This window comes from Tetrao urogallus, assembly GCF_951394365.1.
Source record: "Tetrao urogallus genome assembly, chromosome: 2".
NCBI classification, from domain to species: domain Eukaryota; kingdom Metazoa; phylum Chordata; class Aves; order Galliformes; family Phasianidae; genus Tetrao; species Tetrao urogallus.
Genome location: NC_136814.1, coordinates 1470384 through 1496567, shown reverse-complemented (window position 1 = coordinate 1496567; position 26184 = coordinate 1470384).

Sequence of the window (26184 nt, the reverse complement as noted above, 5' to 3'; positions counted from 1 at the left end):
AATTGAGACTTGTACAGAAAACTGAATTAATCAAAGTCCTTATAGCTTTTAGTTTCCCTCTTTCTGCCAAGCAGTTAATGAATGGAGAGTTTTGTTTTCCATACCTAAGTGCAACTCACATGAGAAATTGTGTTACACCTTTGAGAGGCACATTTTTCTGCACAGGCAAAATCCAGCCCAACTCACATACGGATCTGTTTGTCCTTGGAATTGAATGTTACTGAATATGCACTCTTCTGCTGTGCCTTCCTTCACTGATGGTGTTAGCAGAAGAAATACTGGTGGCATTCTGAGAGCAGTGCTCAGGCAGGCAGCCAAGGCTAAACATACACAGCTTCACATGATGCAGTGGCATGAGTCTGGGGTGCCACAGAAAGCAGAAGTTCTTTAAGCCCAAACTTAATGCTTAGAGTATGCAATTTTAAAGAAAAGCATTACAACAGCAGGACAAGGCTCTTGGGAACTTGCTCTTCATAAATATACTGTGTATAAAGCAGCATTTTTACAAACAGTAAGGTTATTAATAATTCTATTTTTCATCTGGTTTTTAAATGAACGTATTTTACTGTTAATTTCAACAGTTTAAGATATTCATAGCTAAAGTCATTAGGAAGTTAAAATATAACATTCTCTTAATTATGATTGTAGAGATTCACTTGGTAAGTTTTATCACTTTGGCTCTACATCACTTGGGAAGAATTCTCTGCGCAGCACTGTGCGTGCAGTGGAGGTGAGTGCAGCTATCGTGCACAGTGCAGCATTATTCTGCCCAACACAGACTTTGAACACACAGACATCACCTTTGGAATCACAGGGAACAAAAAGCAAATTGTTCACTCCTGCCTGATCACTTTTACCAGCCATCAGTTTGCACGTTTGGGGCTCGAGTGATGTGCAGCTCTAAAACATCAGGTAGCAGATGATTTAGCAAGGGGGGATGATGTGTAGGCAGGCAGGTATGTCGTACCTGTACTCCTATTATTTATCATGAGAAAAAACTCTGTCTTTGAAAACAAACACAGTGATTATTATTAATATTAACAATTAATAATAATCACTGTTGTTTTTCTGGACTGTGCTTTCTTCTGGAAATCTCGTTTTCTTTTTTACCACTAAACTTGCAGTTATGTTTTTTCTTATTCTCCTACTTTTTCTCCTACTGGCTTTTTTTTTTTTTTTTTTTTTTTTTTTTTTTTGTCATACAGGAGTAGTAGGGAGAAAAGAATAAAGAGAAGGAAACCACATTATGTTCTGACAAGAACACTGTGCTTATCATGGCCATGACTTGCTTATCAGATTGCTTCAGTTTCCTGTGACTTGGTGGTGTGATATTTAACATTCTCTTTCATAAGCTTGTTGTTTACAGCAATTTTCTCTTTCTGCTTAGCCTAATGATGACAAGAGGGTCCACCCTGGAGAGTTCAGCCTCCAGCCTTTGAAGGTCTCATTTGAGCATGTTTGCAGTGTGAGGAATGGTTTGAGGCTGTGCAATTTAACATGAGAGAAGAGGGGAAAAACATCACCAACAAAAAATCCTCTCCTCCTCATTTTTATTTGTCCTTATTTGGGACTCTTAGGGGCTCTTAAAATATAGGTCAAAGATACATGCAGATTTAGTATGGTAAAAGGCATATTGTAGTGTCCTTGTTTCCAGAAGGGGATGAGGCATGCTTTGTTTGAAAGGCTCTGTCTAATGCACAGCCCATGTCCCTTTCTGCCACTTCTGCTCTTCCTCCTGCTTGTTCTTGGGACTTCAGTACATTTTAAAGCTCCTGTCTGCTTGTATGCATCAACTCTTCTTCCTCTCCATCTTTTTATCATACACTTCGGAAGGAAAAATAGCATATGCAGCAGAAACGTCCTTGGCTACAGATTAGCTCAGTAGTTTGCATTTCATGGTGGCCTCTGCCTTTCTGGATCCACAAGTCCTCATGTGTAGGCTATTATTTGGAAAGGTAAAATATACGCAATGGCAGGGGACCTGAATTAGAGTTATGGGATACAGTGTATCCCATTGATGTCAAATTCTCTTCTTAATGATCTGAACCTGTTTCTGCTATGCAGTGCCTGTTACTGAAAGTCAACTGAGTGGCAGCATTCCCCATGTCTTATATGATCACAGCCTGGCCTCACTCTGGAAATGTGTGCTTTAGGTAGGTCTCGTAGCAGGTTTCCTAGTCCTTCACATTCCTTGCTTCCTCCTCCCTTTTTCCCAGAAGTGTTAGCAGAGTCACAAGTTGAATGAATGACAGTGCAAAATGAACTGGGCTGTGGTTCTTGGTGATGCGTTTTGCTTGGGCTACTGCTCACTTGCAGGCTGGTGTCAAGCCCTGCGCTGCTGTTACCTGTGTTGCATTCAGCTCCTGGCTGCTCTGGGGACACATATATCCTTGCCTATTGATCTGAAAGCCCTCGACATCATTATATTAAAGCAAAAATACACACTGCTTCTTGTGCACGTAGCTGTCCTCTAATCTAAATTTGAGTATCTTAAATCTGTATTAATGAACAATATTTTATCCTTCAGTATGGTGTTTAAAGATAACCTCCACTTCATATTTACAAGAGCTGTTTTCTCAGATTTTGTTTCTCTGATTTACATCCTGATATCAATTTATTTACGTTTTTATCTGTTTTTGCAGTAGCACTGAAGGTTTAAGAGAGAAGATCTTATTAAAGCCCTCTGTACTTTGCAGACTGTGAGCTGCTATCCTAATCTCTTGCTAAGGCACTTGAGGAGTCAAAAATATAGAACGTGTATTAATAATGTTTTTATTGTTAACATGCTATATCTTAGATGCACTACATCAAGCCAGTGAATGCATCCAGGCATTATTTCAAGCACATTAAAATAATACAGAAGTTTTTGTTATTTAGGTTTGAATTTTATTATTATCATTGTTTCCTGCCTCCAACTCCTTTATTTGCATTAGCATAGGAAAGCACTGATTATAGATGTTATTAATTAATTTGGATATAATGGAAGAACAGGCCAAGGGTAAGCAATTGAAAGCCAACTTTTAAATGTAAATTATAGCATGGTACATGATCTTTATGGTATAAATCTCATAGCACTTAATAGGATTAGGACACTAAAATATAGTGTAGAACACTATCTGGATAGTCTTGCTTCCCATTGATCTGGATGTAAATATATTTCTGAATGAAGTTCAAACAACTTCAGGTTAAAGAGGAAAAATTTACAGGGGAACAGAAGTCCTTGGTGCATATCTAATATTTTTTCAAAGCATACTGGTTTGGTCAGTTCAACATACAAAACAGGCATGCATCTGCTCCAGGTCTATAACTAACAGGGTTTTCTAGAAACCCAACCCTGCAGAAACAAATAAAATTTCACATATAAGACCATATCCTTACCTTTTGGACATAATTCAATAATTGTTATTCTCAGTCACTATGAATAAATAAATAACAGCTTGTAATTTATAAACAATTTACAAATGTATAAATAATTTACAAATTTGTGAACAATGGCTTGTAATATATTTTGAAGTATAATTCATGTTGGAATTACAAAACCAGATTTAGTTATTATCACATGGGGTGCACTTTCCAGCACTTTTCTAACTAGCATATTACAGTATTGGTTGATGACCTTACCCTTGCTATTTAGAAAGGGAAAACGAAATTAAAAGAGGAAATGAAGTTCCACAGGAAGCAAAATTGGAAAAAGAAGACTTATTAAGCTACACATATGCAACATCTCAGTTTCAGTTGGTCCTGCTGCACTTGCACAATGGCTCCCATTGATGCCCAGCTTGAGCAGCTGCTTATGGGACAAGGCAATGCCTGGTGAAAGAAAACATGGCACAAAATTCAGACCCTGGCAAAGAAACTTGTGTAGCAAGCAGAACATTGTCAGCCACTTTTGTTTCATTTCTAGGTGCTTGATATTCCTGAGAAAATGAAAGGAATTTGATGCTTTTGCCAATGTTCTGTGTGCTGTTTGTAACATATTAAGTATCTCTTACAGAGGCCTGCTTCATGTCTCTTTGGTACCGAGGACAACACTGATGATAATGGCAGCAATGCTTATCACTTAAATGGCATTTTACAATTCAGAGTGTTGTGTAACAAACATTAATTAGTTCTCACAAGAGTCTCGCTGTGAAGTAGGTAAGTGTTGTTCTCCTATTACACACGGGGAATCTAAAGCAAGGAGGTAAATCATTCAGGGAGTCAGTGGCACTCAGGCACTCAGGCAATTGAAGCTAGTGAGTTTCTGCTTGCCAACTTTTGTTGAGTGCACTGCTTGTGCTGTGCTTAGTGAAAAATATGCTCCTATATTCCTAAAAATTTAGCACATCCATCAGTTCTACTATGATAGTACCATCAGGTGGAGCTTATATGGCTGTCTCACATTGAGCCTGTATTACCAACTCAAATACTGCATTTTATGAAGAAAATACACTTTGGAGCAGAAGGATATTTGCACATCTGAAATCCAGAGCCAGATACAGAAATGACATTGTGATCAAGCAGAAGAGCACCCTTTCTAAGTCAACAGAACAGGGCTCCTAACCATGCTGTCTTGTGACCAGCAGCACAAACTCTGCAGTGCTACACTGAGATGTCTCTACATTAATACCAAAAGATACCATCTCCAGCTTAGGAAATTGAAGGAAAAATTCTAAGGCTTATCCTACAGTGTATTCTTTATCCAGAGGGTGGCCAGGCCCTAGCACTGCTGCCCGGATTGCTGTGGGTGCCCCATACCTGGAGAGAGGCCAGGTTGGTTGGGGCCCTGGGCATCCTGAGCTGGTGGGGGCAGCCAGGCGGTGGCAGGAGGTTGGGCTGAGTGGGTTTTGAGGTCTCTTCCAACCCAACCATTCTGTGGTCCTTCTCTTTGAACAGTAGTTTTCCTGATGGTCTAAAACATGTTTAAACTTAGCTTTATGTTCTGTATAAACAAATTCTCCTTTTCGCTATACACTGATGTATCATTTTTAGGATACCACTCACCTCAAGGTCATATTTGTGAGGCTGCATGAGCATTTGAAGGATCACCAGTAAACACTATTGAATTTAAAAGGTCTGAAGAAGAGTCTCTGTTGTGTAAGGGAGAAAAAAGAGGTCATAACTACTGCAAATCATAGTTTTGTGATAAGGAAGTTGGTCTCACGATGTTGTGATGGTAAAGGTGCCTGCACAGACCACAGTGCTATGGTGTGATTAAATGAAGGAGTGCTTAGCAGTAGTTAAATACTTGAACAATGAAACAGGGTCTCAGTGACTCAAGATACTACAGCACACATGGCAAATTAAAATTATGTAGTGTTCAGAGACCTCTGTAACCTCATATTGCAAAAGTTTATTTTCTTTTCTCACTGTAAATCAAATATTTGATTTTTTTAATATATTTATGGCATTTAATTTCCTTTTATTTTTTCAGTGGGGCTACAGGAAAAATAGTGAACAATTTTTGGTGCTTTGCCTTTCTCTTTCATCTTTTGTACTGTGGAAATGTGTGTAGGTGTGCAAAAAAATCATTCTGTGTAATTCTTATTCTTTCATGTACTGATCTCTTGCTTTCTCCTTTGCTTTCTCAGCTATGTTCATTTATTTCATCCTCGTCTCCTATCTTCTTTTCCTGTCTGCGTCCTGATTGTTCCTTCTTTCTACTTCTTGTTCTCCTGACTTCTTTTGCCTTCTCTTTCACAGCCCTGTATTCCTAGAGGTGAAAGACAGGCACACTAAACCAATGTGCCATTTAATTCCTCAGTTTTTATGAATCTCCTGATTTTGTTCTCTGCATGCAGGTGCTGTTTTTTGATGAGGTGAAGAATTGGTGTGGGGATACACAGTTAACAGTGATTAATATCCAGTGAAAAATAAAATGGGAGAGAGTTGAAAAATGCAAATAATGAGAGGGATCACAAAACCAGGGAATGAAGAGGTCCATTGATTTTAGTGTATCACCTTTTTGCTTTCAGAAATTCAGGTTTTAAATCCTAGTTGAGTTTGCAGGTAAGAGCAAATTTGATCTTATTCTGTTCCCCAAAGTCTCTGCATTGTGACCAAGCTGCAATCAGGTATGAGTGGGGATTTTATTTGACAGAATTCCAGAGAAGAGAAGATGGCAGTGGGCTGTACGGATGCACCTTTTGCCAATGCACAGGGACACCTTGCTTGCTGAACTGCCTGGGAACTTTGACTCCTTTTGTGCTGGTCTCCCAGCCTTTTACAGTGTTTGTCTAAATAAAACTGGTTATGCTGTACTCTTTTACTAAGCAGAATTCTGGCAGCAAAAACACAGTGATGCACAGGAATAAGTGAGATATCAATAGAAAGTCAGACTGTAGTAAATAGGAAAGTGTCACCATTTCACATAATGTTAATCCTTGCTAGTATTTTTGAGCATACATTTTCAGACACATAAGTGAATCAAATCAGTGTAGTTCCTGAATTGCTTCAGTTATTTCAAAGTAAAAACAAAACAGTACAATGGTAAGCGGAGGCAGCATAGCAAGAATAATAGAATGCATTTACTCACCCCAGTATTTTTGTCATCTCAGTTGGAACTTAAGGTGGATTTTAGAGAGGTGGTGTAAGGCTAAAACTCTTCATGGAAGGACAGTAGTGTTTCCAAAGACACACACACACATATACAGAAAAACCATTAACTGCATTGCTTGGATTTGTTGCACTGGAAGCTTCCTAAAAATCATTGCCTTGGCTCCATAATGTCACATTTTAAAATATTCAGGTTGATCTTGTGGTTCATTACATAAAAAATTAATGATCTTGAAAGTATTACTGTGTTTATTTTAAAGAAACTGTTTTCTACATTTTAATTAAAAGTTATAATTCACCATCTTTTGACCAAGTTATCTTAAATCTTAATCTTATTGGTAATGGGTATTGGGCCAGATTCAGAGAGAAATACAATCCTTACTTAATGCAAACAGTAAAATATCAGCATTTCTAGAGATATGGTTCGGTTCAATTCATGTGCTGTGCTAACTCTGCCTTTTTAATTAGAAATATTCTCCTACTTATGCAAGAATACTGGGGAAAAAAGGGCATTGTCTTCCTCATTATGTATTCCATGTGAATTACAAATGGACAAAGCCAGGCATAATATGATGACTGTTTTGTTATTAAAGTACTTTAATAAGGTTAATGCTTCCATATGAATAGTTTTCAAAATAATTTTTTGTAGTTTAAGGTATGCTCTGGTGTAGTATAGTAATAAAGAATTTCCCTGTGGGGAAATAGTCAATCTTTTAATTTTGGCATGCAGAATTCATCTTTATTTTCCATTTTGAAAGAGCCAACAAAATGTCCAGTTCAAGACGCTTTGTAAGAGTAATTCTCCTTACATTCTGGTTAAAACTGTCTTATTGTGCTGCATCCAAGGGAAAAAATGGAAAAGAAAAATAGTCTGACTTAATGCAAAACAATGAGTGCAAAGTAAAAATAAATAAACCGTAAAGGACAGAGTATGCTTTGTTAAATGTAGACCTGAGTGATTTTTAAGGTTTTTTTTTTTTCTGCCATAGCTTTTCATAAAGAAATCTGAAGCTGCACTGCAAGTAGTCAGGTATCCAGAAGAAAAGGAAAATCTTACTGACTGCTTGCAAAAACTGCCACAAGTAGGACCTTATCTATATGCATTACTTTGATTTCAAATTATTTTTAGCATGGCTTTTATTGTACTCATTGTTACATACATAAATCTTTAAAGTAATACGTTTTGTAAGAAGTGGTCATAAAAATTTACAGCCAGTAACTTTTCCCCTGTCCCTTACAATGATATTCTACTAAAACCATTAAATGGTTCTCATTAATGCCCTTTAAATGATTGTGTAATGACCCACAATCGCTTGTAAGTGAACAACCATTAAAGAATTACCAGTTCTTAGCATGCTTTTAAGTACAGTTTAAATACATGGGAGGTAATGTCTAATATATTAGGAAAAAAATATTAAATTTGAAACTGTAAAAACATGATCGCTACAAAAGAATGAGTAGGTGTGAAACCTCCCCTGCACTGACCATAGCCTTCAGAGAGCACAGAGTAATAGCACTGCTTGTTTCACAGTGGCTTTTTTTTTTCTTTCCTTTCTTTCTTTTTTCAGAAATGCATCTGTACTTTTTATTTTCTGGAACAAACTGGTTTTACGAGCCTGATATTGAGATGATCCGTAAGGAGTGAAATGACAACAAGAGGATGACTTCCATACAAATGTGCTGAATTCAAAATCCCAGGCATACCTGCTAATGACTGTTATTGGAAAGTGTGACCCGCCTGGTACTTTCAAAGGGCAGCTTTGCTCTTGGGTAGTGTAAAAGCCCAAAAGCAAAAATAGAGCTCATTTCGAAGTTTTGAAATATGGGAAAGGGATATCCACATGCATAGCTGACCTTGAGTAGTCTCAGGAGTTTTCATCTCTCAGTATGCAAAGAAATGCGAGTGATTGAAAGGACATTTTTAATGAAGAGCATTAGTTTGATGGGGAGTCATGGCAATCTGCAGGATCTGGCCATCACAATTCCAGTCTGACCCATTACAGGAATACTGGCTGTGGCACTGCAGTGCCAGAGTCAGGGAGCTGCAGTGGTAGCTCTGCAGGCTGGGAGGAACATTTCACAAGGTGATCACAGAGCAAAACAAAACTAACCTGCTTTCGACATTTATTGGTTGACAACCCTCCCCATGGCAGGAGATTGGAATTAGGCATCTTTAAGGTCTCTTCCAACACAAGCTATTCTATGATTCTGTGATTTTCAAGTGGCTGTTTAGGTTTGTAGACCCATGCAAGAAGTCTATTTCCCATTTTTAAGATCCAGCCTTGCTAACAGAACAGGAGGTAAAACTTGGCTTTGCCATACTATTGGAAAGAGCTATCTATCCAGATTTGGAAACACTTGGTGAATTGGAGCCTAAACAAATTGATAATAAACAAGGAATGCAGATGCCTTCCACAACAGGCCATTTTAATTAGCTCACTCGTTGTCTGGTGTCCTATCAATGTTTTTCTTTTTTCTTTCCTTCAAAGCCTTAGATTCAGCTTTCAGAAACCAGATCATTGCTCTGAATATGCTTTCTAGCTTTCTTTTAAACCTTCATTTCCGGACCTCACCTGTGTTTGCTACACTTCTTACTCAGCTGAAGACTGAAAAGATCTTCAGTTTATTTCTACTGCCTTATGTATCAGTCCCCCTAGAGAGAAATTCTTTATGGCTATCCCTTCCTCATCCTCCTGACCACCACCAGGCATTCTTTCTGAGCTCCAGTTCTTATCCCATGGGGGTAGGACACATGGAAATGTACATAATGATGCTGATACACTTTCTCTTTGCTAATTTGATTATGTTATCCTGCTATAACAACACTTTTTGTTCAGCCTTACATCCTTAAAATCTGAGGAAAATGAATTTCTGCTTCTCCAAAGCAAGAATATTAGGAGGTAATACTTTCATTAACTGATATTTCAGTAGTTTTAGATCCTCTGTAAACTAGCCTTTTGTATGAAACTGTCTATATAGGTAGCTTCTGTAGCCCCAGTACGATACTTCTGGACAAATGGGTGAACTTTACTCAAATTCTCAAGGCTTTGCGGGTTTCAGCAAAGAATCATACAACATACAAAAATAGACATGTCTATTTAACTTTCAGCTAAAAAATGTTTTTAAATCTGTTGAGTTTGTTCTTTGTTAGCAGTCTAAATAGCCTATTTTTGCCCTGACGTGCCATTGATTTAATTCTAGACCACTTGGTCCAAAAAAGACTTGAATCTTGTGCACAAACACCCACTGTCCAAACTTTTCTGAAGAGTGCTCTCAATCCTTGGAAGAAATTTGCTGAAACCAGCGTGTGAAATATTTTAGTTCCATGAAATTTCACCTAATCAAAATGTTCTAGCTGGTTATGCCCACTGCAGAGAGTATCTGACCACTAGTTTCCAAGGCAGCAGGAAGCCTAAGATTACATTCGACTTCACGGAATGTTTGGATGCACAGATTTCAGTAGTAGCAACAAATGCTTCCTATCATATTGTGTTTGCTAAGAATTGGATCCCTTCTCCTTACCACTGTAATCTACATATCTGTTGTCTCCTTGTGTGCTGCACCAGGGTAGTCACCATACCAGAAAGACACAAAATAAGAAAGATACCTTTCCAGCATTTTAGACCAACAGAATGTTGATTTTATGCATATTATTTTGTGTACATTTCTTGACTTTTTAAACTGAAATACATCATGGTACATAACTGCATCTTAATCTTCATCCTAGCAGATAGTAATCCAGATATAGTGCAGCCATTTACTTAACACATCTGTCAGCACAGCTGACCTGGATGTTTTCAGAACATCAGTCAGCGTGGAAGAACTTTCATCCAAATCTATGATCTGTGCATCCTGCATGAGAACAGCTTGTTTGTATACAACTGAATAGGTTCAAAATAAGATACTGACATGGAGATAAACCAGAAAATTTTCAATGGACAAATTTAGTGCAAGGAACTTCCTTATGGAGCTCAGAGTGGACCACAAAACAACCTAGAATGAAGAGTGTGCCAGTAAATTTGTGTGCTTGTATGTTAGGAAGCTGTTTGGAAGAACATTATGAGGAACATATGACCTTGTAAAGATATCCAGGCTCTCCATACTTGGGTAATGTGTAAGGTCAATCATTCTTTCTTACTGCTAAGGGCTCCAGGCACAGGAGGAAACTTTAAAATATTCAAGTGAGGACAAAACATGCCTCAAGTTTACCATAGCAAAGAAGTTACCTGGGGAATGATGTGAAAAAAGTTCAGATCCTCTGTCTGAGGAAGGGGAAGAGGGTTTGATTAGAAGGGATAGAGAAAAACATGAATTACCACAAAGCTCATGATTTTGTGAACTATTGTGGCACCTCCAATTATTTGTCAAATTCTTCATCTGGTCAAGTCTTACATGTTAATGCATGAGCAGAAAGAAATTTATGCTGGTGTTTGCTTTTTTATCCTGTGTCAAGTAATGAATTAATCCAGGTAGCTGTATGTATGGCTACATTTGTAAGCATATGCATGTTCATTTAAGTACACAGAGCTACAAAGTCAGCAGCCAGCTTTGGGCCTGCTTTGCAGAGGTATTTGGATAGTTGGAGACAGAAATTAACATCTTAGAGGAATTTTTCAGAGTAACAGGATACATTAGGCACAGTACATAAACACACATGAAAAATCTGTCTTGCTAAGGCATAAGATACTCCTGTAAATCTAGCACTATTTCTAAATAGCATGATACATTGCTATGCAGAGATGCCTGAACTCATTCGGAGTGAGCTAGCCTTGCCACCAGGAGCAACACAGCCATGTCATCATTCTGCATAGGCTCAGATTTGTTGTGCTGTAGTACCACATCTCGACTGTACGTGATACTTGGGCTAGCTCTCTGAGAGCAATCTCTTGAGCATCTCTGCATGGCGCTGCTTAGCATTATGTAGCTGTACCTCTGGAGCTATTTTAAAGTAATGACACTCTATTTCTGATGAAACCTATTATTCATCTTTCAAAGAAGAAAAGGAAAGGTTTAAAAAAGAGTGCTTTTAGTCTGAATATCTGGATTTGGTAGGAATACTGATGCTCTAAAAATGTATCTATATTTTATCAGACCATAGTGAATTTGTACCCGAAGGAAGAAAATTTTATTTGTTTAAGTGTGTCTGTGATGAACATAGTTCTAGTATTTTGAAAGTCTGCATACTGCATACTGAAAATAGGTTTTTTGCCAAATGGGAATTGAAACGCATATACGTATTACACTATTTGCCTTAGAAGAAATTAATTTTCAGCCAGAAGCAGATAGGATTATTTAATATTTATCTTTAGCCACAGGAAGATGAATCTATTATTTTATACATCTATTTTGTTATTTTATATGTGCTCTCCATACAGATTTTCCTATAGGAGGTGCTGGTGTACTCTTGCTACATCAAGGTTAAAGGGTCTCCAGTTGTTGAACTGCCACAGCTCATGCTGCCTGGTGATTTTTCATAGGAGCCATAATCATCTTTGGGATGGAGAGAATTCTGCTGAGGCGTATTGGCAGAGTGCATGTGTCAGAGTAGTGCGAGGACAAGTGGGAAGGAGGGGGATTCCTTTCCTCATTTGCTTTCCATATTGATAATGTTGAACAACATTGTATAACCAAGTTGACTGATTTACTACCAGTGAGAGACTGGGCTGGAGTGCATAAAGTCATGGTATGACAGAGGAACATGGAGATGGGGACTGTTGAATATCAATGGAGCATTACTCTGCACTGTCAGCAAACTTTAGGATGACCACAGTGAGAGATGCTAAAATGTCATTTCATGGACCACGTTATGTGCAGCTTACAATGAATATTTTGTCTATGGTTTATTACATTTTTGATAAATTGTGACTTCTTGGATGAAAATGTAGTTGGCTTATCTCTAGCGTCATTTAAATACTTTTAAAGAACTGATTTTGCCCCCAAAGAATCATTCAGCAGCAGTCTGTAACCATGTGGTACTAATTTAAATTGCTGTAGCAATGGCAAGTTTCCTTCCTGAAATTAATAAATGCAATTTATAAGGAATGTTAAGTAATATCTAACGTTTTAATGCTTTGTGAAATTCAGCCAAACTGATTAAATAATTAAATTTGCAGGGCTAGGGCAATAGCTTCACCGTAGGAAAGGAACAACACTTTGGAAACTGTGTACGTTCATTTAGACATATAACATGGATAGATTTCATTAATGGTTTAGCTGTGCTAACAGGGGAATTGTGGAGTTAATCTCAATCCTGCCTTGTCCAACAGACACAAGGATGTTTTGAAGTAGCTGAGGTTATTTACACCGTGGTGCCAAATTGACCATGCTCCTGAGGGGTGCAGCATTGCGCGCATGGACGGGCTGTGCTTAAATGGCTCAGGCAAGGGGCTCAGGTCTGCAGAGGACATCCAGAGCTTTCTGTCCAATATGAGCAGCAGTAGTCAGGGAGGTTTTAAAGAATAATATAGGATTATCTTTGGAGATTTTGCAGATCCCCTGTCCAGGAAGTTGAAGAAAACTATATTTGGTTATGGGTATTACCTTCATTTCCTGCTGGATTCCACAAGTCTGAGCCCCATGCTTCAGGGAGCTGTTTTCAGCTGTCTAAGCTGCAGCCTGACAGTGATTCTGAGCTGTTCCTGCTTTCCCAGAGAGCATGGAGCACTGCGCCCTTGGCCTGTGCCAGCTCCAAAGCATGGTGCAGGGAAGATCGCTGCTGCAGTGCGTCCTACATGGATGTGGTGTCTCAGAAGTTTGATGGCTGGGCTGAGAGGCTGGCTCTCATCTTTGCCTTCCAGCATGTTAATCTGGGCACACAGAGCTGAACAAGAAGTCCCAAGCTGCTGATGTTATGTTAGGACTAACAGTGTTCCTCACATTCTTTGTGCTAACATCCATGGGTCATGCTTTCCATGCCACACTAAGAAGGAAGTGGGAAGAAAAAGAACACTCAGAGACAGAGACTTGCTTTGGCAGGGTCTAACTACCAGATCCAGATGATAAGAGCCAGAAATATCAATGAAAAAACATCAAATATTTGAAGTCACAGGGCTTACTAATTGAAATTTCAGTATGACACTTGCATAGTCACACGGTGTCTGCTGCTGTCCCTTCAAAGTGAAACTAAGGCAGACATCTTGGTGGGGGTCTGTTATAGACCAGATATCCTCAGGGCACCCTGACCTGGAAGTCGTGGATGGGAAGCAGAATAAACCCCCCATCTTTCAGGTGGAGACAATTGGAGACCTACTACTCCTGAACTGCCACAACTCCATGAGGCCAGTTGGGATCCACCTGATGGTGCAGAGGGAGCTGGTGGAGGTGATAGCCAAGTTGCTTTCCATCATCTATCAGTATTCCTGGTCAACCAGAAAGGTTCCAGTGGATTGGAGGCTTGCCAAGATGACTTCCACCTATAAGAATAGGTGTAAAGGGGAATCAGGGAACTAGAGGCCTGTCAGCCTGACCTTGATGCCAGGAAAAGTTATGGAGCAGATCATCTTGAGGGAGATCACATGGCATTTGCAGGACGACTGGATGATCAGACCTAGCCAGCATGTGTTCATGAAAGGCAGGTCCTGCTTGACCAACCTGATCTCCTGCTATGAATTGAGTGAGCCTCCTGGTGGATGAGGTAAAGGCTGTTGATGCAGTCTACCTAGACTTCAACAAAGACACTGTGTCCCACAGTATTCTCATGGAGAAGCTGGCAGCCCATGGCTTGGACAAATCACTTTTTGCTGGCTAAAGAACTGGCTGGATGGCCAGGCCCAGAGAGCGATGGTGAGTGGAGTTATATCCAGCTGGCAACTGGTCACGAGTGGTGTTCCCCAGGGGTTGGTATTGGGACCTATCCTGTTCAATAGCTTTACTGACGACCTGGATGAGGGCATTGAGTGTACCCTCAGTAAGTTTGTAGATGACACCAAGTTGGGAGGAAGTGTCAATCTGCCTGGGGTAGGAAGGCCCCTACAGAGGGATCTGGACAGTCTGGATAGCTGGGCTGAGGCCAACAGGATGAAATTCAATAAGATCAAGTGCCAGGTCCTGCACTTTGGCTACAACAGCTCCAGGCAACACTACAGGCTTGGGACAGAGTGGCTGGAAGACTGTGTAGAGGAAATGGATCTGGGAGTATTGATCAGTACTTGATCAATGAACATGAGCTAGCAGTGTGCCAAGGTGGCCAAGAAGGCCAATGGCATCCTGGTTTGTATCAGAAATAGTGTTGCCAGCAGGAGAAGGGATCATCCCTCAGCACTGGTGAGGCTGCATCTTGAGTACTGTGTTCAGTTTTGGGCCCCTCACTGCAGGAAAGACATTTAGGCACTAGAGTGTGTTCAAAGAAGGGCAACAAAGCTGGTGAGAGGTCTGGAGCACAGGCCTTATGAGGAGCAGCTGAAGGAGCTGGGAATGTTCAGTCTGGAGGTGGGCTAGGGGTGACCTACAACTACCTGAAAGGAGATTGTGCTAAGGTGGGGATTGGCCTCTTCTCCCATGTAAGTAGAGACAGGACTAGAGGGAATGGCCTGTAGTTGTGATTCAGGTTGGACGTAAGGAAATACTTCTCTGAGAGAGAGATGATGTGCTGGAATGGGCTGCCCAAGGAGGTGGTGGAGTCTCTGTCCCTGGAGATGTTCAGGAAATGTTTAGATATTGTATTGAGGGACATGGTTTAGTGAGAAATACTGGTGATAGGTGGATAGTTGGATGGGATGATCTTAGAGGTCTTATCCAACCTTGGTGATTCAATCATTTTATAATAATCATGACTGTTCTTTTCATAATCATGACTGAAACATACAGTTCTTTGGCAGTTTACGCATTTTGCTATTTGTGAGATTGGTAAAAGCTTCTAAAACAAAATAGAACTATATATTGAATTCAGATATCTCACAGAACAACTCTCCTTCAATAAATGATTTGCAGTTTGACTTGTTAGACTAGTACTATATTACCAGTAAAGAGCATTTCATGCCACAGCTTTAAAAATAAAATAAATAAAATTAAACTATTTATCTTAAAATGGAGTGGTCAAAATATAAATGATCAAATACTATGCATGTAATATTTGTGTGGAAAAAATATTTAAAAATTGCTAGAATTTCTCAATTTTCAGTGAAAATACAGAAATTCAGGAAAAAGTTTTTCCAAAATAGTCCATACATGATCATTCATCCTTAAATCTTGAGAAATCAAAGCTCTATTTTAAGGAGGCAGGATGTTTGGAGAGGTATAAGGGATGTTTGGAGAGGCTTTCTGATGTCAGTGAGCAACTATGTAGGCTCTGTGGCAGTCTGTGCCTCTCTTCTGCAGCGTCACATTCAGAGAGAAAGGAAGACTTCTTCCACAGCTATTTTAATAATGAAAATGTCTTCCCATCCCTGTATGACTGACACTGACCAGGGCCTTAAAAATGGCAAAGCCAAATTTCTGCCTAATGTTGCTGCTCTGGTGAAACGCAAACCCTGAGAGAGAGAGGTGTCATTTGAACATTCTCTTGTGAGCAAAGGAGAGGATCTTCCTAAGTAGAATAATGAACAATCCTTTTTAAATAAAATTGAAATGAACAAAATAGAGGGAGGAAGAGAAACTGTTCGGTTGGCATCTTACTGCAAAATCAGTTGGTAAATTTGGCCATGGCTGTAGAAACAACTTCAGGTGTGCCAGCTCATTGAATGACTTGTGTGGCTGTTGTGCAGTGTTTCTCCTTCTTACTGGCCACATGAAGAGGTAACAGTGCTTCAGAACAGCTGAAATGTTTTGTTCTACCCAAAATAAAATGACAGACTTAAAAAATATATATATGTATATATATCCTGAGAATTATGGATTAACTAGAATATATTCAGGAATAAATTTAAATATTTCATTATTTCATATAAAACCACAAACAGTAAATATTTAGATAAATATTTAAAAATTATCAATTATAACGCAAAAAAACTTGAATTCAGACGACTTGCAAATGATTGAAATCCAGAGCAGCTCAGGATGTGATAGAAATTTTTGTACCTTTTGATATCCTTGCTATAAAATCAGCATATGCAATTGTAGAAATGTAGTATCATTTTAGTGATTTCCTGAGAAACAATTAGAAATGCTTTGTTTATTTTAAAGTTGTCTACATTTTAAATTATTACTGGAGCTTTCACCTCTTACAGTGGAAGGCAAGAAGCACTCAGCTGAATCTACCTGACGGTACTGAATGTGGAAATTGGGTTTCATTTTCCAAGATTCCAACTGAGACGTAGCAAATGTTGGGCGCAGACAAATTTTACAGCCAGAGTTTGTGAGGATTCAGCTTTTCTGTATTGTCTGCCTTGATGTTTATTGTTAACGTATCTCCTGCAAGCTTCTGCTTAGAAATGTCCTTTACCTAGTACTGACAGCTTACTCTACATGGTGTATGTGTATCTTTTACAATAAGTCTCTTAAATCAGTAAAGCAGCTGGTCCCAACAAAATTACGTGTGCATTTGTACACCAGAAAGGAAGGCACAGCGTGGCTCTGTACTTGAAAAAAAGTATTATGATGCTTGTGTTCATTATATATAAAATAGAAAATGTATTTTTTACATGAATAGAAGAATAAAATAAATGACCTGCGTGTAGTCATTGTATCAAGTAGTTACCTTCTGGTAGTTCCTCCAGCATCTCTCAGTTACATCTGAACTTTCCTCCCTTGTCTACTTCCGAACAGTTTGCAGTCACTGAATATGAGATAATAATCCTGCTGCAAAATCTCTGCCAGGATGCACCGTGTAGGTCACTGCTGTTTTAACTCCCCATCACTGCTGGAGAAGGGTTTTTTTGTGGCTGTAACAATTAGGAAAGCATTGTGCCAAAATAGAGTCAAGATCTCGGCGGTGTTCATTCCTTTGGGGTGGAGACTGGCCAGATGGTGGCTTGGAGCAGCCGTGTGCTGGAACTGCTTGGCACTGCTGGTGTGTGTGCTAAAGGCACACTCTCACATGCAATACCTGTGCTGAAGTGAGCTTTTGTGTTTGATACGGACTTAAAAGTGCAAAGCAAAACATCAAGCTCTGTAGCCAATAAGTAATATAGTAAGCTTTTAAGTGAGCGCTTCACAGCACAGTAAGAAATGTTCCAAGGCAGTGGCAAAGGACCTTGAGCAGGTACCTGTGCTGCCTGCTGCCTGCACAGCCTCTGCTCCCTGCTCAGCTCCACTTGTGCTGCTCAAATCTGCTGGTGCTCCCAACCAGACTATAGCTAATTGACTTGGCCTCTCCTGATACAGAACTCTACACTGTAGCCATAATAAATCTGATTTTAAGAGCTCTGTGACTTTTTATTATTATTATTATTATTATATTTCTGAGATTACCTGAGGTTGTGTTTTTTGGGAAGTTCTGCATTGTTGCACTACAAGCAGGCTGGGGTCTACAGGATGGGAGAAGCTAAATGAAACAAAATCTTCAACTAGGCACTGGTTATGAGGAACCAGAATGCCCCCTCAAATGCACTTTGTTCTGAAAACAACTTATTCCAGCATACATCATACTGTGTTTACCACTTTCTGATTTAGTTTTTGTGTACTCAACCAAGTCCCAGACCTCCAACCTGTAATGAATATAAATACTCCATCCAACTCTTTAGGACATTTCTCTCATGGAACTACTGGTGAGCTGATCAGGCACAGTTTTTTAGCTGTTGTTACTGAAGTGTAGAGCAGTTCCTTCTAAAATAAGAAATGTTGGTCTTACTGATTCTTGTTTTACTGTTGTGCTTTTTACTTGAATCAAATGATGGAAAATGTAATATAATCTTGATAAGGGTATCAGTAAGAAGGTTTCTAGAAAGGTGGTTTATTAGAGATACTGTATTTCTTAGTTATTTGTTAGGGATTCTTGTTTCTAATATGAACGCAAGTATCCTGTTACTAACTAGCTGTGAGCTGTGTCCTGATCAGCTTTGTTTCCATATGAAATGCTATTGATGGCAAAAGCAATGCACTCTGATTTGATAACTGCTACTAATGAGGTTTCATTGCTGAATTTATTGAAGTTTGTACTGAAGTAGTATGCTTCATGGTCAAACATACCCATGAAGAAAGCGTACCTCAAATACTGGTATGCACTGTTAGGGCAGATTTACTGCCACACTGCTTGGTTTTCAGTTTGGAAGATCTTGAAGTTGTATCCCACAACCTAACACAATCTTTTATGTTGTGGTAAAATATGTAATTTTGTTCTTAGATGCCATTCCTTGAGACATGAACAGTCCATTCTTTAAAAAGAGTGTTATTTTTCTGTCCTGGATTCACTTTGCCCAGTGTTACAGGCTAAGAGCCTGGGGCAAGGAATGTGGGGATAAGTTTTGTTTGGGGGAGGAAACTGGCAATAGGATTAACTCTAACAGTAATATAAATATTAAACAACAAAATTACATCTATAATAAATGTAAAACTATATATATATTTAAAAATTCAGAGTAACCCACTTCTCCCTTTTCCCCTAGAATACTACAGAGCTGTATCTAGCCTTTGTGGCAGTACTGGTGAGGCTGACCACATGGTGAGGTCTGCGCTTCCTGGGTCAGTGATGTTTTGTTTTGGTGCTCTTCTCTTCTGGGCTTGTTTTTATGTTTTTTCTTCCCTTCTGGGACACAAATAAGATGATCATTTGAATATATTTGGGGAAGGTGCCTCAGAAGCACTGGGCTCACAGCACTGCAAGCTGGCTGCAGGCTTACAGCCTCCACAGATGTCCCTGGGCTCCCAGAGAGCCTCACATCCTTACAGAGCAGGCCCTGCAAGAGCCACCACAAAGCAGCAACATTTGTTTTTCCTTATCTGCCTAGGGTCTGCCCTAGCGAGTTTAATTTTCTCTAGTTTTCATATTTAGCTTGGAAGCTTTGCTCTCCTCCAGGAGCAGTAACTGTTTGGGTATTTGCCTCCTCTGTAATGCACTTTCCAGCATGAGTGTGATGCCATGAATGTATGCTGAGCCTTATTTTTGATATTTTACTGGCTGTGTAAGGCTATGTAAGTAGGTGCCTGATACCTAGAAAGCTGAAAATGCATCAACATTTTGAGGCATTTGATGTTTCAGCATTGCAGCTCAGCTCAACCTGGGCTGAGGAGAAGCAAAGCCTGCACTGAAAGAATTGCATATTGTCGGGTAAAATTTACTGCAAAGAGGAGTGATATGAATAGAAAACATATACAGTAGCTTGCTGCATGCTCGCAGGTCTTTTCTGGGCTCCTAAATGTTAACTGGGTAGTAATGTAAGTTATTACACTCATTAAATTAGGCCACAAACAAGTCAACAATGATTCAGCAAAATGGTTTTGTTTGTATAGTGCGAGGAAGTCTGATAGATATCCAGTCAAACATTTATAGCTAAATGGATGAAGATTTTAACATTACAGCCTAATAAAAACCCCATACTGTGTGATTAAATAAGAAGGAAAGCAGTAAAAAAGAGGAAGCGTAATGATGGTAACATGTAGGTCAGTTACAATTTAATTGTCACTGCACTTCATTGCTAACATATCAATTCTCTGCTGCTTAGCTGAGCAGAAAACAACAACTTACCATGTACAGTGGGCCCGCGACTGCTCATCAAACCCCCCACGTACATCACCTGCTTTCGACGACTTCCTTAACAGCCGCGTGAAGCCTTCCTGCTTTAATAGGATAATCTTGCTGGAAGCTCCCGCTGGCTGTGTCCTCCCTGTGCTCAATGCATCAGTGATCAGTAAATTTACTTCTCGCTCTGCATAGATGCTAAAATTAGGTTGTTTGCATTACAACTTTCAATACTCCTGCAACAAGAAACACCTGCTTGCAAATTTATGTAGTTTTATTTAATGGTTTAAAATAACGATAGCTTTACAGTGGCAATACTCTGATGTACTATACTGGAAGAGCACACAGCTGATCATTTTTCTTACTTATCCAATTTATGCTGTATCTCCTTGCCATACAAGGTATTGCTTCGTTAACATTAATTACAGCTTTAGAAATTCTAAAAACTCTGTGGAAGTATTTATTCCTGCCAACTTTTTCCACCATCTTACATTGCCAGGGGTACTAAGGAAAGCTGCAAGGGGCTTTCTATTTTTAAAATCTGTGTAATTCAGGGAGATCTTGAGATCTTTGAAGACATGTTGGCTTTGGCACCTTTTAAAAATGTGAACTCTAAATAATTGTCTGTCTGGCACACTTATGCTGATCTATAGTAAAGACTTAAGACAGTACATAAGTGAACTATTAATTCAGGTACCTAAGGTGACATTTTTTACCCAGTCCTACAGAGCCATTTTTATAGAGCACAATTCCCATTTGCAAAATAGAAACCTGAAATGTTGGCGGGGTGGGGGCAACGTGGCAACAGTTTGAGAATTTCAAGAGAGAGACTGGGAAAAATCTTTTCTAAGCCTTATTTTTTTGCAAAATTGTTTTAGAGTGAATTCATTCAGAAAACATCAAATCTAATTGTTGACACATTCTCCTATTCAGAGTTAAGGGGAAACTTTTGTGATCAGTATGGAAAGACTGTTCCAGCAAATATAGCTATGCTTTTTGAGCAATGTAAAAGCCAGATACAAATGATGGCACTGTGCTGGAACAAGTGAATTTGGTACCTGTAAGATAATGTAAAGGAATGGATATGTCTTTGAAGAAGGCATATAACATTTAACTGTCACCACACTGTGTGCTCAGCTGTTAAGCTGTGTACCTGCTTTCTGATTCTCAAAACTCACACTGCATTTTTAGGTTTGGTGTGGGCTGATGCCTCCCCATGGACAACTGAATATCACTGAAATTCCTCATTCTCAGTGCAGTGGCACTCAGCCCTGCAGCTGGTGGTGGTAAGGTGAAGCTTTGTAGCTACTGGACTCTTACTTCCTTCCCTGAAAATCTACAGTCCTCTCAAGTTCTCCGTGACCTAAAGCAGCTGGGGAAGAACTGCTGTGAAAGTCTGTGTCCTGAAAACTAAGTACAAGTGAACTTGGTGCTAGCATAGGAAAGATACACATTTCTATACTGTAACAGCAAAAGAAATTGAAAAATTGTTTTCCTTTTTGTTGTTTCATTAAACTTCAGCTCAATATAATTTACAAAATTATGGGATCTGTGAAGTTTGACAGCTTCAGTTACAGATGCTTCCATCCAGAGCACCACGTACTTGTATTTTGAGAATTGGATAAACCCTTGCCAGGTTTCCTGGTTCTGAAAGAAGTGGAAACCCATCTTCATAAATGACACTAGGGCCTAATGTTAAGATGGAGAATGAAAGGCTGGAGGAGGCTTATTGCACTGTATGTCTCTGCTCCTTAACGAAGAGCAGCAAGCAGCAAGCTCTTTGTATGCCTTTAGAGGGAGACTATTGGGAAGGCATTTTTCCAGCCTTGTTGACAGTTCTCTGCATTCTTTACTATGGAAACTATTGTAGAGCTCCTGTAGACTTCTTGTCTTTCTCATTTGTCCTCACTGGCAGGTTCTTTGAATTACGAGTGATTTTCTGAGTTGTGATGTGGAACTCGACATGACACTGAAATGGCACTTCTACTTTTAACTGCTGACCTAAAAACTTTAGCTGGCCTGGGTTAGGAAGACTCATGAGAGCTGGGGCTTCTACATCAATAAGAGGTGATACTTGTGTAATGTAGTAACATTCATCATTAAATCTGTGTCCGTGGCTTTACTGGATTAAGGTCCTCTGAACTCTGGGCACACTCTGACTGTGAAGCAGGCCCTAATAAAACATAATTTAGGATTTCCTTACAAAAAATTCAAGGTTTTTTCCTCTCTAAAGCTGTTTCAAGTGCAAGAATGTATTGTGTCTTGCTGAATATGTGGTGGGTTCTTGTAGTGTGTGATAGCTGCATGCATTTTTAGTACAAAGGCAATGGCCATATACATCCAAACTCAGGTGAAAAAAGACAGAAAAAAAACATAGTTATTCATATCTGAAAATTAAATTATATATTGTTTTAAAACAAGGGCTTTTTAACTTATTATTTTTTTAAAAAACAAAACAAAACAAAACAGGCTTTTTCTGAAGAAAATACCATGTATCACAGTGCTGTGGGATTTGAGTGCCAAAACACAACCTACGCCATTGTTGCAGATGTATTGCTACAGTTTTTTTTCGTTACCATCCACAATATTTTCTGATTTAAACTATCTAGAAATGTTGCCCGAAAGAATATCTGGATTTGTAAGATGAGAGGAGCTTAAGAATGTAGGTCTGTGGCTTATTCAAAGTTCATGAGTCAGGACAGATTCTTCCAGTAAGTTAAAAGTGTGTAGAATGAGCTGACTTCCCAGGACGCCGTGGCTGAAAGATGTCCTCAGGACAAAAGCCTCAATGGGGGCTGTTTTCATATCCCTTGCAAGTAGCTAGTTTGAGCACTTGCAAGTGGACAGTATTATTTATATATGTATTTCTGAATCCCTGAACCATCAATATCTTTGGGGCCATCCTTTGGTGACCGTGAGTATCTACAGGGTAGAAAATCACCCACTGACAATACTTCATGCATGTATCTTGTACCTATTATGTATATGAAGTCCACGGCTGCTTGGAATCCTTAGGACTCATCCCTCTGGACACGTTGTCTCCCTCCAAAGACGGTTCTGATCCTTTTTCACTGGCCTTTAGGAGCAGGATTTGCTTTCATAGGTAATAGGCCTCTCCCTGTGAAATAATTTAATAGCAAGTGCACTCCTCTGAGCACCTGCGAGCACCAGTAGGCTTTCTGCCTTCCAGCAGCAGTGTCTCCTACAGCTCCCCATGGTGCTATACGTCTTGACAACCCACACCCTTGCTCAGCGTGGCCAGCACCTAATAGGCACCGTGGAGTCCCATTGAAATAGCATGTATTAGTGGCTTTAGAGTAAACTGCTTGCAAAAATCAGCCTAGATAAAATACCCAGATGTTTATGGTCAAAAGGTGTATTGGGAGCCAGTGAGGCAGCAAAGGCCTATTTGGACTGTGTGTTTCAAGGCTTAACAAGATTAACATCTGCATTTGCAAGCTTCTACCAATTGAATCTTGCTTTTTCTATACCCCTTTGTTTTGTTGAGTTAAAAAGAGAGTTTTAAAAAGAAAGTCTTCTCAGTAGTGTGAGACAAATGCAGCTTGGGCTCCACTTGTCTGATGCATTCAGGAGCATGGCAAAGGAATTAATTGCTGCAGAAAAGATGTATTTAATTCCCTTTCTGGAACACAACAAGTCTGTAAAACAAATAGGACACTTGTAGGTGTACCTAGTTTCCCCTTACCACAGTTACTCCAGTGACGTGACACAAGCCCGCTGCCCAGTTATAAAAAATGATCACAGCCATGGATGAAAAGAAAATCCAGCAACAGCAACCAAAGTTCACTGTTTCATGTTGCTGTCTTTCAGTGCTATGGTAGTGCTTACCCTATTTGAGAAAAAGGGAAACAGAGATGTAGTTTACTTAAAACAAACAAAGAAAAAGCCACATGCACACAAAGGTCGGGGGTGACAGCCCAGCTCCACAGATGTGTGGCAAGCTGTGCTTTTTCCAAAGCTCCCTTCTCTCTGCTGACCAAAGAGCATCTATGACAGCGTTATCCCCTTGGTGCATCTCATGCTTTCATTCTGCTTTCTCACATAATGCAGAAAGTGTAGCACAACCTCCTTGCTTCAGTGGGTGGCAAAGGGTGAGATCTGGGAAATACAGCCCCATTCCTCCCGGGTGAAGGGATCCAGCCTAGTCTGATTTTCATAGCCACCTGGCTTCGGTGTGTAAATGAAAATGCAGTGTATTCTGTAAATTGTAGGTGGCAATATCTTTTGCACTTTGAGTCAGCAGGAGATAAAATCACAAGGAGACATCTTTATCCCGTACCACAGAGCTCCAGAGCCCCAGCACTCTGTACAGGGGTTGTCCTTGGGCTTTTGCTGGGATGAGGGATGGGTCCCACCTTTGCTACCTGAGCCACAGGTATGGCACATGCTTCTTGCAGCTGCTGTTGCTGGTGCTGTTCTGTGTCTCCAACATAATTTTAGGTGGCTTATTAGACTTATGATTGATGACAGACAAAAGAGGATATACAGCTACTCACTGACATTCATGCTTGCCTTTTAAATATCATACTCTGTGGCTTCAGATCTCTATTTTACACTCAAGTGCTCTAAGCCCCACATTAGTGCATCTCTTCCTCCTCCGAATTAGCGTATTCCCTTAAATTCACTCATATTTCAGCAGCCGGTCTTCAAAGCAAATTGTGCATTATTTGCCCTTTTCTTTTTTCTCCTTACATTCCTTACTTCTCAGTCCAGCATGAACTCTCCACTGTGACTAAATTATAAACATTCTGCTTGCCGTTATGTCGGACCCCAGCTATTTTTTTTCTTCCTTATTAAATTATGTTTACCTGAATACATCAGGTTCATTTCACCTAGGCAGGATGTCCCATTAAGCATGACAAGTAGGAGGTTGTGAGATTAATGCCCTTCTTGAGCCTGAATTAGTGTGTCAGCATCTTTTCAGACCTGGGACCACAGAATGTAGGAAGCATGCCATAATGGACCTTAGCCTTTAACTGAACTGCTCTAATATTATTCCTATAACAAGACTACTTTTAAAGAGGCTCATTATTGGCTTCATTAGATATGTTACTTGCATCAGTGGCTGTAGTTACTCGTATAATATAGAAGAGGTTAACATAGCGTATTTTTTATGTATTATATGGCATATAGCTTGAAGTAGCCAAAAGGTTTATGGCGATGTAATTGGTAGTTAGTGTGAAATTTGTAAGACAAATAGACAATACCTAGGGTAACCCCTATAATCCTCTCCTTTCAGTTTTTTACAGCCACCAAAGGGCCTCATTAAAACAGCAGTCAGCACCTTAGTGAAAAGATACAGTGCTTATAGTGCCCAAATGTGACAGAAAATCTGCATTTTGTAAATCTGACACCTTTGATAGATTATACAGTGTGAAGCCATTGCTTCTAAGCATTATGATAACGCTTAAGGTTCTCTTCTGAATCCAACCGTGCTATATTCACTGGATATAACAATGTGAAAAAGAGCTGGTTGAATAAAATAAAGCATGTGAGATGGAGAGGAGCCTTTTTCCCTTTGATGCAAAGCTCATCTCATGCAATGGGACTAACTGCTGTAGTTGATATTCCCGGCTCTGCTCGTACTTAGGGATATGTACATGTAAATATTGGCAAAATTACTGCTTAATATACAAACGCAAAAAGAAACTCTGCCTACATCAACCAGTTTATATGGCTCTGTAAGGAAGACTGCTTGTAGTGTTATGCTTGTGCAGAATGCTGATGGTGTTAAGGTTTCTTTTTTTTTTTCTTCCAGTTTAAAGGCCCGATTTTGTTCTCACTTAAACTTGTGTAAACCCAAGTGGATTCCAGTGCCCTCTGTGAGTCCTGCTGTCACTCAGACTCCTGTAAACTTGATGTAATGCACTGGCTTACATGGAATTAAATGGGTGGGTGCAATTAAAGGAGAATCTGACCAATGAATGCATTCTACTTTCAGCTTATTTATAACAACAAGAAAACAAAAATGAAAAATAGGTTTCCAGTACTGTGGTGGTTGCATGGAAGCTCACTCCTTGCTCTATAAGCTGTAGCTACATGTGTTTGTTACTACCAATATATTTGGTGGAGTGAAC